The 15,365-nt window shown below is 40.3% G+C and overlaps 1 protein-coding gene and 1 pseudogene across 4 annotated transcripts in view; one reads left to right on the top strand and one right to left on the bottom strand.

Moving 5' to 3' along the window:
• Positions 1-15,365, bottom strand: part of FSIP1 (fibrous sheath interacting protein 1) — a 214,419-nt gene that overhangs the window by 86,501 nt on the left and 112,553 nt on the right. The window lies entirely within an intron of this gene.
• On the top strand, positions 770-1,680 carry LOC103018761 (cyclin-dependent kinase 4-like; annotated as a pseudogene).

The following is a 15,365-nucleotide window of genomic DNA, read 5'->3' as shown; positions in this document are numbered from 1 at the left end:
TAAATCTAAAAACATATGTATAGGATCTATATACTGAAACTACAAAATGCTGCTGAAAGAAATCAAAGACTTAAATAAATAGAAAGGTGTACCATGTTGATGGATTGGAAGATTCAACATAATAAAGATGTCTGTTCTCAACAAACTTATCTATAAATTTGTGCAACCTCAATCAAAATCCTAGCATGATTCTCTATACATATAGACAAGCTGATTCTAAAATTTATATGAAAAGACAAAAAAGAACTAGGATAGCCAAAATAATTTTGATAAAAGAAAAATAAAATTAGGGAAATCACATGACCTGATTTGAAGACTTACCATAAAGCTGCAGTAATTAAGACAGTGCAGTACCGGCAAAGGGATAGACACAATAGAGCAATAGAACAGAATAAAGAGTCCAGTAATAGATCCACACATATATGGCCAGGTTATATTTGAAAAGAGTGTAAAAATAATTCAATGGAAAAAAAACAGTCCTCAGCAAATGGTGTTGGAACAAATGGACATCCATATTCAAAAGCAAAAGAACCTTGACCTAAACCTTGTACCTTTTATAAGATTTAATTCAAGGTCTATGGTCGGCCCCGTAGCGGCCAGCTGCCCCGGACCAAGCTCAAGTGTATGGCGCCAGGAACCGGCTCCGAGGCCCCAATAACAGGCCGCCCCCGCAGCTCCAGACATGGGGTGAGGCTCATACCATCCGAACTGTGGAAGGAATTTCGGTGGTAGGAGTCTCTGTGATTGTAGGGTCTCCTCTGGTCTGAGAATGGCTACCCCTCAATATGAGCCAGTGGCTGAGACTGGTGTTGGTGCCTATGGGACGGTGTATAAGGCCCATGATCCCCACAGTGGCTTCTCTGTGGCCCTCAAGAGTGTAAGAGTCCCCAGTGGAGGAGGTGCTGGAGGGGGCCTTCCCATCAGCACAGTTTGTGGGGTGGCTTATTGTGGCGACTGGAGGCTTTTGAGCATCCCAATGTTGTCTGGCTGATGGATGTCTGTGCCACAGCCTGAACTGACCGGGAGACCAAAGTGACCCTGGTGTTGGAGCATGTGGACCAAGACCTAAGGACATATCTAGACAAGGCACCCCCACCAGGCTTGCCAGTGGAGACCATCAAGGATCTGATGCACCAGTTTCTAAGAGGCCTAGATTTCCTTCATGCCAACTGCATCATTCACCAAGACCTGAAGCCACAGAACATTCTGGTGACAAGTGGTGGAACAGTCAAGCTGGCTGACTTTGGCCTGGCCAGAATCTGTAGCTACCAGATGGCACTAACACCTGTGGTTGTTACACTCTGGTACCATGCTCCAGAAGTTCTTTTGCAGTCTACGTATGCAACCCCTATGGACATGTGGAGCGTTGGCTGTACCTTCACAGAGATGTTTCGTCGAAAGCCTCTGTTCTGTGGAAACTCTGAAGCTGACCAGTTAGGCAAAATCTTTGACCTGACTGAACTGCCCCCAGAGGATGACTGGCCCCAAGATGTGTCTCTACCCCCAGGAGCCTTTTCCCTCAGAGGGCCCCACGCAGTGCAGTCGGTGGTACCTGAGACGGAGGAGTCTGGAGCACAGCTGCTGCTGGAGATGCTGACTTTTAACCCACACAAGTGAATCTCTGCCTTCCGAGCCCTGCAGCACTCTTATCTACATAAGGCAGAAGGTAACCCAGAGTGAGCCACGGACGGAATAGTTGCATCAGAACCAAGAGAAGAGAAGCCAACATTCCCTTCCTTTGAACATTTGAGTGGAGAGTCCCCCACTAAGAAGGCAACCTCTGCCTTCATCCCTGAGGCTCTGGAGACTCCCCCAATGTTTTACAGAGAATATTTTGCTGCCTTAATGACATTCCCCTCCCACCCCTCCTTTTGAGGCTTATCCTTCTCCTGCCCCCTCTGTGTCCTTACACCAAGGGGTATGTCCCTTGTTCTTCCCCTTCCCTATACCTTGATATTGGGATCCTTTTTTATACAGGAAAAACAACAAAACAAAACAAAACAAAACAAAATTAACTCAAAATGGATCATATATCTAGTGTTAAAATGTAAAACTATAAAACTTTTAAAAGAAAACATAAAAGAAAATCTTCATGACCCGGGGTTAGGCAAAGATTTCTAGACATGACACCAAAAGAAGAAAGTGATAAATTAAAACTACCTCAAAATTAAAATTTTCTGCTCTGCAAAAGACACTGTTAAGAGAATGAAAAGACAAGCCAACAAAGTAGAAGAAAGTATTTTGCAAAAAAGATAAATCAGTCCTTTATCTGATAATGGACTTGGAAACAGAATATTTAAAGAACTCTCAAACCTCAACAGTAAGAAAATAAACAGCCCAACTTAAAAAAATGGGCAAAAGACAAACATTTCACCGAAGGGGATGTATACATGGTAAATAGGCCCATGAAAATACATTCAACATCATTAGCCACAGGAAAATGCAAATTAAAACAATGATGATATACCACTACACACCTACTAGAATGGCTAAAATTTTAAATTCTAACAATGCCAAGTGCTGGAAAGACTATGGAACAATTCAAACAATCATATATGACTGAAGGGAAATGCAAAATGTATAGCCACTGTGGAAAACAGTTTTTGCAGTTTCTTCTAAAGGTAAACATATACTTACCAAACAACTCAGCAATTCACTTTTGAGCATTTATCTCAGAGAAATGAAAATTGATGTTCACACAAAAACCTGGATACGAAGTTTATAATAGTTCTATTGATTACTGCCAAAAATTGGAAATAGCCCAAATATCCTTCAACAGATAAATGGACAAACTATGGTACATCCATACAATGGAAAACTATTCATTGTATTTCATACAATGGAATATAGCAATAAAAGGGAGAGAATTATAGATACATGCAACTTGAATGAATTTCAAAGGCGTTATGCTGAGCAAAAGAAACCAGACACAAGAATATATGCCACATTATTCCATTTATATGGTGTTCTCCTACAGATGTGGGAAGAGTGTAACTACAAACGGATAGCATGGAGAGTTTGGGGAAGCAATGGAACTATTCTGTATTCTTACATGTGTTAAAATTCATGGGACCTTACACCAAAAAAGTCCATTTTTCTGTATGTTAATTTAAACTTTAAAAAAATTTAAATATCTTTGAGATAATTTAATATTAAGAAATTATTCTTAATTTTGTTAGGTGGATAATGGCACAGTGGTTATATTTCTTAAAAACCCTTATCAATTAGAGACTCATACTGAGTATTTATGGGTGAAATGACATGATGTCTTGGATTTGCTTTAAAATAACTCCTACAGGCATAGGGTCAGGAAGGGGGTCATAGATATGATAAACGTTGAAGCTGAGGATGGGTAATGGGTACCTGGGTTTTCATTAGACTCCTCTGACTATCTTGTTGTATGTGTTTGAAAATTTTCACAGTCAATGGTTTTATAACATAAAAATTTTTTAAAGTTGAGCGTGAGGAATCCAGAGAGCACACTGAGGCACATGAGAAAAATTATTTAAAAGGTTGGAGAACAAAAACTACAGCAGTGATTCTTGTCTGCCTCCCTCCCCATTGGATTCCCCAGTGCCAAGCACAGTGCCTGGCACATAGGACATAGTCCATAAATCGTTGCTCAATGAATGAAAAATGAATGATGAAGAAACAAGGGGAGAGCTTACTTTTTGTCCTTAGCCCTACAGAAGGACACAGCATCAAGAATCATAATTCTTTGTATCTAATTTTTGATAGTTTGATTAATATGTGTCTTGGCGTATTTCTCCTTGGATTTATCCTGTATGGGACTCTCTGTGCTTCCTGGACTTGACTATTTCCTTTCCCATATTAGGGAAGTTTTCAACTATAATCTCTTCAAATATTTTCTCAGTCCCTTTCTTTTTCTCTTCTTCTTCTGGGACCCCTATCATTCGAATGTTGGTGCATTTAATGTTGTCCCAGAGGTCTCTGAGACTGTCCTCAATTCTTTTCATTCTTTTTTCTTTATTCTGCTCTGCAGTAGTTATTTCCACTATTTTATCTTCCAGGTCACTTCTCCATTCTTCTGCCTCAGTTATTCTGCTATTGATCCCTTCTAGAGAATTTTTAATTTCATTTACTGTGTTGTTCATCATTGTTTGTTTGCTCTTTCGTTCTTCTAGGCCCTTGTTAAACATTTCTTGTATTTTCTCCATTCTATTTCCAAGATTTTGGATCATCTTTACTATCATTATTCTGAATTCTTTTTCAGGTAGACTGCCTATTTCCTCTTCATTTTTTAGGTCGGGTGGGTTTTTACCTTGCTCCTTCATCTGCTGTGTGTTTCTCTGTCTTCTCATTTTGCTTATCTTACTGTGTTTGGGGTCTCTTTTTCCCAGGCTGCAGGTTCGTAGTTCCCATTGTTTTTGGTGTCTGTCCCCAGTGGCTAAGGTTGGTCCAGTGGGTTGTGTAGGTTTCCTGGTGGAGGGGACTAGTGCCTGTGTTCTGGTGGATGAGGCTGGATCTTGTCTTTCTGGTGGGCACGTCCACGTCTGGTGGTGTGTTTTGGGGTATCTGTGGCCTTATTATGATTTTAGGCAGCTTCTCTGCTAATCGGTGGGGTTGTGTTCCTGCCTTGCTAATTGTTTGGCATAGGATGTCCAGCACTGAAGCTTGCTAGTCGTTGAGTGGAGCTGGGTCTTGGCGTTGAGATGGAAATCTCTGGAAGATTTTCGCTGTTTGATATTATGTGGAGCTGGGAGGTCTCTTGTGAACCAGTGTCCTGAAGTTGGCTCTCCCACCTCAGAGGCACAGCCCTGACGCCTGGCTGGAGCACCAAGAGCCTGTCATCCACACGGCTCAGAATAAAAGGGAGAAAAAAAAAAGAAACAAAGAAAGAAAGAAGACGATAAAATAAAATAAAATAAAGTTATTAAAATAAAAAATAATTATTAAAGAAAATTTTTTTAAGTAATTAAAAAAAATAAAGAAGAGAGCAACCAAACCAAAAAACAAATCCACCAATGATAACAAGTGCTAAAAACTATACAAAAAAAAAAGGACAGACAGAACCCTAGGACAAATGGTAAAAGCAGAGCTATCACACACAGAAGCATACACGTACACACTTACAAAAAGAGAAAAAGGAAAAAATATATATATATTGTCGCTCCCAAAGTCCACCTCCTCAATTTGGGATGATTTGCTGTCTATTCAGGTATTCCACAGATGGAGGGTACATCAAGTTGATTGTGGAGATTAATCCGCTGCTCCTGAGGCTGCTGGGAGAGGTTTCCCTTTCTCTTCTTTGTTCGCACAGCTCCTGGGGTTCAGCTTTGGATTTGGCCCCACCTCTGCGTGTAGGTCGCCTGAGGGCGTCTGTTCTTCGCTCAAACAGGACGGGGTTAAAGGAGCAGCTGATTCGAGGGCTCTGGCTCACTCAGGCCGAGGGGAGGGAGGGGTACAGAGTGTGGGGTGAGTCTGCGGCGGCAGAAGTCGGCATGACATTGCAACAGCCTGAGGCGCGCCATGCGTTCTCCCGGGGAAGTTGTCCCTGGGTCACGGGACCCTGGCAGTGGCGGGCTGCACAGGTTCCCGGAAGGGGAGGTGTGGATAGTGATCTGTGCTCGCACACAGGCTTCTTGGTGGCTGCAGCAGCAGCAGCCTTAGCAATTCATGCCCATCTCTGGGGTCGGCACTGATAGCCGCGGCTCGTGCCCATCTTTGGAGCTCTTTTAAGTGGCGCTCTTAATCCCCTCTCCTCACACACCAGGAAACAAAGACGCAAGAAAATGTCTCTTGCCTATTCCGCAGCTCCAGACTTTTTCCCGGACTCCCTCCCAGCTAGCTGTGGCGCACTAGTCCCTTCAGGCTGTGTTCTCTCAGCCAATCCCAGTCCTCTCCCTGGGATCCAACCTCTGAAGCCCGAGCCTCAGCTCCCAGGCCCCACCCATCCCGGCAGGTGAGCAGACAAGCCTCTCCGGCTGGTGAGTGCTGGTCAGCACAGATCCTCTGTGCGGGAATCTCTCCGCTTTGCCCTCCACACACCAGTTGCCGCGCTCTCCTCCATGGCTCCGAAGCTTCCCCCCTCTGCCACCCACAGTCTCCACCTGCAAAGGGGCTTCCTAGTGTGTGGAAACCTTTCCTCCTTCACAGATCCCTCCCACTGATGCAGAAAATTATAAGACACTGATGAAAGAAATTAAAGATGATACAAACAGATGGAGAGATATACCATGTTCTTGGATTGAAAGAATCAACACTGTGAAAATGACTCTACTACCCAAAGCAATCTACAGATTCAATGTAATCCCTATCAAACTACCACTGGCATTTTTCACAGAACTAGAACAAAAAATTTCACAATTTGTATGGAAACACAAAAGACCCCGAATAGCCAAAGCAATCTTGAGAAAGAAAAAACGAGCTGGAGGAATCAGGCTCCCTGACTTCACACTATACTACAAAGCTACAGTAATCAAGACAGTATGGTACTGGCACAAAAACAGAAATATAGATCAATGGAACAGGATAGAAAGCCCAGAGATAAGCCCACGCACATACGGTCACCTTATACTTGATAAAGGAGGCAAGAATATATAGTGGAGAAAAGACAGCCCCTTCAATAAGTGGTGCTGGGAAAACTGGACAGCTACATATAAAAGAATGAAATTAGAACACTCCCTAACACTATACACAAAAATAAACTCAAAGTGGATTAAAGACCTAAATGTAAGGCCAGACACTATCAAACTCTTAGAGGAAAACATAGGCAGAACACTCTTTGACATAAATCACAGCAAGATCCTTTTTGACCCACTTCCTAAGAAATGGAAATAAAAACAAAAATAAACAAATGGGACCTAAGGAAACTTAAAAGCTTTTGCACAGCAAAGGAAAACTTAAACAAGGCGATAAGACAACCCTCAGAATGGGAGAAAATATTTGCAAATGAAGCAACTGACAAAGGATTAATCTCCAAAATTTACAAGCAGCTCATGTAGCTCAATATCAAAAAAACAAACAACCCAATCCAAAAATGGGCAGAAGACCTAAATAGACATTTCTCCAAAGAAGATATACAGATTGCCAACAAACACATGAAAGGATGCTCAACATCACTAATCATTAGAGAAATGCAAATCAAAACTACAATGAGATATCATCTCACACCAGTCAGAATGGCCATCATCAAAAAATCTACAAACAATAAATGCTGGAGAGGGTGTGGAGAAAAGGGGACCCTCTTGCACTGTTGGTGGGAATGTAAATTGATACAGCCACTATGGAGAACAGCATGGAGGTTCCTTAAAAAACTAAACATAGAAATACCATACAACCCAGCAATCCCACTACTGGGCGTATACCCTGAGAAAACCATAATTCAAAGAGTCATGTACCACAATGCTCATTGCAGCTCTATTTACAATAGCCAGGGCATGGAAACAATCTAAGTGTCCATCGACAGATGAATGGATAAAGAAGATGTGGCACATATATACAATGGAATATTACTGAGCCATAAAAAGAAACGAAATTGAGTTATTTGTAGTGAGGTGGATGGACCTAGAGTCTGTCATACAGAGTGAAGTAAGTCAGAAAGAGAAAAACAAATACCGTACGCTAATACATATATATGGAATCTAAAAAAAAAAAAAAATGGTCATGAAGAACCGAGGGGCAGGACAGAAATAAAGATGCAGACCTACTAGAGAATGGACTTGAGGACACGGGGAGGGGGAATGGTAAGGGTAAGCTGGGACAAAGTAAGAGAGTGGCATGGACATATATACACTACCAAATATAAAATAGATAGCTAGTGGGAAGCAGCCGCATAGCAGAGGGAGATCAGCTCAGTGCTTTGTGACCACCTAGAGGGGTGGGATAGGGAGGGTGGGAGGGAGGGAGATGCAAGAGGGAAGATATAGGGGGATATATGTATATGTATAACTGATTCACTTTGTTATAAAGCAGAAACTAACACACCATTGTAAAGCAATTATACTCCAATAAAGATGTTAAAAAAAAAAAAAGAATCATAATTCTCCACAACTGAAATCTGAATAGGAAAAACTGGTTTCAGATCTTTTTTTTTTTTTTGAAGTGTTCAAAACTCAGTTCTATTCCTATTTCCTCCCTTTCTAAAATATCCTAGCTCATACTGGTTTGTCTTTTGTGAACCATTCTAGTAAATGGTCCTAACAATTTCCTACTTGATCAAATACAGTGTTGAAGTGTCCTCTTGTGTACGATGCCTACGCTTTGGCTTCCTCACCAGATGATGAGATGAGAACACCCGATGTGGACTGAGTCCCCATATATCCAAGCACTGTCCTAAGAACTTTCCATTCAACCCTACAAGGTCAGTTCTTATTATCTCCACTCACAGAGGAAGAAACTGAGGCAGAGAGAGGTCAAGTAACTTCTCAAAAGTCACACTACTAGTAAGGGACAAAGCAGGGACTCAAACACAGACAATTTAGCTCCACACTTGTCTCAATACTGTCTCTTACTAGGACCCTGAGAACACAGACTCCATCATACATACTTTTGTATTCTTCTCAGCAATGACCCCCATGCAGTAGACATTTTACAATCTAAGTGACTGGTGTGTTATCTGGGCTGTCTTTGCAAATCTCAGAGAGCATCTTTCGGGAAGTTTTTAGCTAAAGTCTACGTTGTTCTGAAGAGCTCTCCTGTTGTTTCTTTAATGTTTTATTTAATTCCACCATGAGAATTTCCTTGACAAGAAAAACACAACCACTATTCATGTGTAAAAGACAAAATGTTAGTACCTAATCAGATGTTAAGATTCTTTGTGCAAATACTGCCCAAAATAGATACCAAAACAATACTAATAAAGTAAAAATCATCCTGAGAAAATTTATTTTATAACCCAGTAAAAGTCCTTTACTGCCAACATTCCTCCCCAACCCCTAACTCCCTCCCCCTATCATACACACGAACAGAGGAACTTTCAAAGATTACTCGTCAATGAGGGGATAAAATACACCTCTGGGAATTTTGATCACTCTTAAGATCTCTATCACTAGCAGTTTGTTTTGAAAAACTTCAATATTTGACATGATTCTGGATTACACGTGGTTTAAGGGTAAAGAAAAGAAATTAGTACAGTCAACTGTCTAACAGTACAGGCTATCTTTCTAATGAGGTATGTTCTTGCTGAACACAGCTAATCTGGAAAAAAAAATTCTAAAAGATGAGTTTTTCCATTGATCTTTTTCTTCTATGGAATTATTCTAAAGACAGATTAATCCTAAAAGAAGAAGCAAGACTTTTAATGAAATTTCACTGCACTTGGCCATCATCCAGACTTCGGTTAGGTCCCGCAATACACTCCAGACACACGACATGTCTTCTGTATGTTCACATGTCAGATCATTTCAACGAAATGGTAAAAAAGTCATGAAGCTATGATTTTCAAGTATAACTCAAATCTTGCTGGCATAATTAGTTAACACTAGCAAAAAGGGTAACAAAAACCATCCAGCTAATACAAGTTATTTTAAATAATGAATTTGGAGCAGGATAATTTTAGTGACCATAAAACAAAGGGAAAAACATTATCCTATCAAGACGACAATATGCTAATCAATTCACCACTTATATCTTAAAGGGATCCTCCAGGAAACCCCAACTCTACCAAGCAACCCTCCACTGACTTCCAATTACCACTGGCAAGAAGAATACAGACACGATGATGTGACCACTAGGTGGCACCTCCACACCGTTTCTTTCATCTCAAAACCTTATTTCCTCCTTTATTATGGCTTTCCCAAAATATTAGCAGTGCAAAATACAAAACCAGGTGCCTCACTTCAATAAAGAAAACAGACAAAAACAAATTTAGAAAGCATATTTTTAATTAAAAATGCTTCCTGTAACTTTATACATATAACGCTTTGGTTTACAGTCATCAAAGACTATCTCACCAAACTGTAAATATGAATTCGTATTCTGTATCCCTCTCTCTTTGGTAACGTATCATTCCAATATCACAATATAGAATTGGGAGGAATTTCTTTTCTTTTTTGTCATAAATATCTTTTAAGGCAAACTTCTGCATAAAAATCCCTGTATGGGAGATTACCGGTTCAATATGGTGGAGTAGAAAGATGTGCGCTCACTCCCTCTTGTGAGAGCACCAGAATCACAACTAACTGCTGAACAATCATCGACAGGAAGACACTGGAACTCACCAAAAAAGATACCCCACATCCAAAGATGAAGGAGAAGCCACAGTGAGATGGTAGGAGGGGCGCAATCACAATAAAATCAAATCCCATAACTGTTGGGTGGGTGACTTACAAACTGGAGAACACTTACACCACAGAAGTCCACCCACTGGAGTGAAGGTTCTGAGCCTCACATCAGGCTTCCCAACCTGAGGGTCTGGCAGCAAGAGGAGGAATTCCTAGACAATCAGACTTTGAAGCCTAGCAGGATTGACTCCAGGACTTTGACAGGACTGGGGGAAACAGAGACTCCACTCTTGGAGGGCACACACAAAGTAGTGTGCACATCAGGACCCAGGGGAAGGAGCAGTGACCCCATAGGAGACCGAACCAGACCTACCTGCTAATGTTGGAGTGTCTCCTGCAGAGATGGAGGTGGCTGTGGCTCACCGTGAGGACAAGGACACTGGCAGCAGAAGTTCTGGGACGTACTCCTTGGCGTGAGCCCTCCCAGAGTCTGCCATTAGCCCCACCAAAGAGCCCAGGTAGGCTCCAGTGTTGGGTTGCCTCAGGCCAAACAACCAACAGGGAGGGAACCCAGCCCCACCCATCAGCAGACAAGCAGATTAAAGTTTTACTGAGCTCTGCCCACCACAGCAACACCCAGCTCTACCCACCACCAGTCCCTCCAATCAGGAAACGTGCACAAGTCTCTTAGAGAGCCTCATCCACCAGAGGGCAGACAGCAGAACAAGAAGAACTACAATCCTGCAGCCTGTGGAACAAAAACCACATTCACAGAAAGATACACAACATGAAAAGGCAGAGGGCTATGTACCAGATGAAGGAACAAGATGAAAACCAACTAAATGAAATGGAGATAGGTAATCTTCCAGAAAAAGAATTCAGAATAATGATAGTGAAGATGATCCAGGAGCTCGGAAAAAGAATGGAGGCAAAGATCGAGAAGATGCAAGAAATATTTAACAAAGACCTAGAAGAATTAAAGGACAAACACCTAGAAGAATTAAAGAACAAACAAACAGACGAACAATAATAAATGAATTGAAAAATACACTAGAAGGAATCCACAGAAGAATAACTGAGGCAGAAGAACGGGTAAGTGACCTGGAAGACAGAATGGTGCAATTCTCTGCCGTGGAATCGAATAAAGAAAAAAGAATGAAAAGAAATGAAGACAGCATAAGAGACCTCTGGGACAACATTAAACATAAGAACATTCACATTATAGGGGTCCCAGAAGAAGAGAGAGAGAAAGGACCAGAGAAAATATATGAAAAGATTATAGTCGAAAACTTTCCTAACATGTGAAAGGAAATAGCCACCCAAGTCCAGGAAGCGCAGACAGTCCGAGGCAGGATAAATCCAAGGAGAAACATGCCAATACACATAGTAATCAAATTGACAAAAATTAAAGAAGAAGAAAAATTATTGAAAGCAACAAGGGAAAAACAACGAATAACATACAAGGGAACTCCCATAAGGTTAACAGCTGCTTTCTCAGCAGAAACTCTACAAGCCAGAAGGGAGTGGCATGACATTTAAAGTGATGAAAGGGAAGAACCTACAACCAAGATTACTCTACCCAGCAAGGATCTCATTCAGATTTGATGGAGAAATCAAAAGCTTTACAGCCAATCAAAAGCTAAGAGAATTCAGCACCACCAAACCAGCTCTACAACAAATGCTAAAGGAACTTCTCTAAGTGGGAAACACAAGAGAAGAAAAGGACCTACAAAAACAAACCCATAACAATTAAGAAACTGGTAATAGGAACATACATATCAATAATTTCGTTAAATGTGAATGGATTAAATGCTCCAACCAAAAGACACAGGTTTCCTGAATGGATACAAAAACAAGACCTAGGGACTTCCTCGGTGGTGCAGTGGTTACGAATCCGCCTGCCAATGCAGGGGACACGGGTTCGAGCCCTGGTCCAGGAAGATCCCACATGCCACAGAGCAACTAAGCCCATGTGCCACAACTACTGAGCCTGTGCTCTAGAGTCCACGAGCCACAAATACTGAGCCCATGTGCCACAACTACTGAAGCCCGCGTGCCTAGAGCCTGTGCTCTGCAACAGGAGAAGCCACCGCAATGAGAAGCCCATGCACTGCAATGAAGAGTAGCCCTCGCTCGCCACAACTACAGAAAGCCCACGTGCAGCAACGAACACCCAACACAGCCAAAAACAAATTAATTAATTAATTAATTTTTAAAAAAACAAACAAAAAACAAGACCCATATATATGCTGTCTACAACAGACCCACTTCAGACTTAGGGACACATACACACTGAAAGTGAGGGGATGGAAAAAGATATTCCAGGCAAATGGAAATCAAAAGAAAGCTGGAGTAGCAATACTCCTATCAGATAAAATAGACTTTAAAATAAAGAATGTTACAAGAGACAAGGAAGGACACTACATAATGATCAAGTGATCAATCCAAGAAGATATAACAATTGCAAATATATATGCACCCAACATAGGAGCACCCCAATACATAAGGCAACCGCTAACAGCTCTAAAAGAGGAAATCGACAGCAACACAATAATAGTGGGGGACTTTAACACCTCACTTACACCAATGGACAGATCACTCAAAAAGAAAATTAATAAGGAAACCCAAGCTTTAAATGACACAACAGACCAGACAGATTTAATTGATATTTTTAGGACATTCCATCCAAAAAACACCAGATCACACTTTCTTCTCAAGTGCACATGGAACATTCTCCAGGATAGATCACATCGTGGGTCATAAATCAAGCCTCAGTAAATTTAAGAAAATTGAAATCATATCTAGCATCTTTTCTGACCACAACACTATGAGATTAGAAATCAGTTACAGGGAAAAAAACCATAAAAAACACGAACACATGGAGGCTAAACAATATGTTACTAAATAACCAAGAGATCACGGAAAAAATCAAACAGGAAATCAAAAAATACCTAGAGACAACTGACAAAGAAAACATGATGATCCAAAACCTATGGGATGCAGCAAAAGCAGTTCTAAGAGGGAAATTTATAGCAATCCAAGCCTACCTCAAGAAACAAGAAAAATCTCGAATAAACAATCTAAACTTACACCTAAAGGAACTAGAGAAAGAAGAACAAACAAAATCCAAAGTTAGTAGAAGGAAGGAAATCATAAAGATCAGAGCAGAAATAAATGAAATAGAAACAAAGAAAACAATAGCAAAGATCAATAAAAGCAAAAGCTGGATCTTTGAGAACATAAACAAAATTGATAAACCATTAGCCAGACTCATCAAGAAAAAGAGGGAGAGGACTCTAATCAATAAAATTAGAAATGAAAAAGGGAAGTTACAACAGACAGTGAAGAAATACAAAGCATCCTAGGAGACTACTACAAGCAACTCTATGCCAATAAAATGGACAACCTGGAAGAAATGGACAAATTCTTAGAAAGGTATAACCTTCCAAGACTGAACCAGGAAGAAATAGAAAATATGAACAGACCAATCACAAGTAATGAAATTGAAACTGTGACTAAAAATCTTCCAACAAACAAAAGCCCAGGACCAGATGGCTTCACAGGTGAATTCCATCAAACGTTTAGAGAAGAGCTAACACCCGTCCTTCTCAAACTCTTCCAAAAATTGCAGAGGAAGGAAAACCCCCAAACTCATTCTATGAGGCCACCATCACCCTGATATCTTTGTAGACAAAGATACTACAAAAAAGGAAAATTACAGACCAATATCACTGATGAATATAGATGCAAAAATCCTCAACAAAATACTAGCAAACAGAGTCCAACAACACATTAAAAGGATCATACACCATGATCAAGTGGGATTTATCCCAGGGATGCAAGGATTCTTCAATATACACAAATCAATCAATGTGATACACCATATTAACAAATTGAAGAATAAAAACCATATGATCATCTCAATAGATGCAGAAAAAGCTTTTGACAAAATTCAACAACCATTTATGATAAAAACTCTCCAGAAAGTGGGCATAGAGGGAACCGACCTCAACATAATAAAGGCCATATATGACAAACCCACAGCAAATATCATTCTCAACAGTGAAAAACTGAAAGCATTTCCTCTAAGATCAGGAACAAGACAAGGATGTCCACTCTCACCACTATTATTCAATATAGTTTTGGAAGTCTAGCCACAGCAATCAGAGAAGAAAAAGAAATAAAAGGAAAACAAAATGGAAAAGAAGAAGTAAAACTGTCACTGTTTGCAGATGACATGATACTACACATAGAGAATCCTAAAGATGCCACCAGAAAACTACTAGAGCTAATCAATGAATTTGATAAAGTTGCAGGATACAAAATTAATGCACAGAAATCTTGCATTCCTAAATACAAATGATGAAAAATCTGAAAGAGAAATTAAAGAAACACTCCCATTTACCATGGCAACAAAAAGAATAAAACACCTAGGAATAAACCTACCTAGGGAGACAAAAGACCTGTATGCAGAAAACTATAAGACACTGATGAAAGAAATTAAAGATGATACAAATAGATGGAGAGATATACCATGTTCTTGGCTTGGAATAATCAACATTGTGAAAATGACTATGCTACCCAAAGCAATCTACAGATTCAATTTAACCCCTATCAAATTGCCAATGGCATTTTTTACAGAACTAGAACAAAAAATTTCACAGTTTGTAGGGAAACACAAAAGACCCCGAATAGCCAAAGCAGTCTTGAGGGAAAAAAGCAGAGCTGGAGGAATCAGACTCCCTGACTTCAGACTATACTACAAAGCTACAGTAATCAAGATAATATAGTACTGGCACAAAAACAGAAATATAGATCAATGGAACAGGATAGAAAGCCCAGAGATAAACCCACACACCTACGGTCAACTAATCCATGACAAAGGAGGCAAGGATATACAATGCAGAAAAGACAGTTTCTTCAATAAGTGGTGCTGGGAAAACTGGACAGTTACATGTAAAAGAATGAAATTAGAACACTCCCTAACACCATACACAAAAATAAACTCAAAATGTATTAGAGACCTAAATGTAAGACTGGACACTATAAAACTCTTAGAGGAAAACATAGGAAGAACACTCTTTGACATAAGTCACAGCAAAATCTTTTTTGATCCACCTCTTAGAGTAATGGAAATAAAAACAAAAATAAACAAATGGGACCTAATGAAACTTAAAATCT

The sequence above is a fragment of the Balaenoptera acutorostrata genome, chromosome 3, assembly GCF_949987535.1.
Source record: "Balaenoptera acutorostrata chromosome 3, mBalAcu1.1, whole genome shotgun sequence".
Classification (NCBI taxonomy): Eukaryota; Metazoa; Chordata; class Mammalia; order Artiodactyla; family Balaenopteridae; genus Balaenoptera; species Balaenoptera acutorostrata.
The sequence above is the reverse complement of the archived record's forward strand: the minus strand, read 5'-3'. Positions and strand labels throughout refer to the sequence as shown.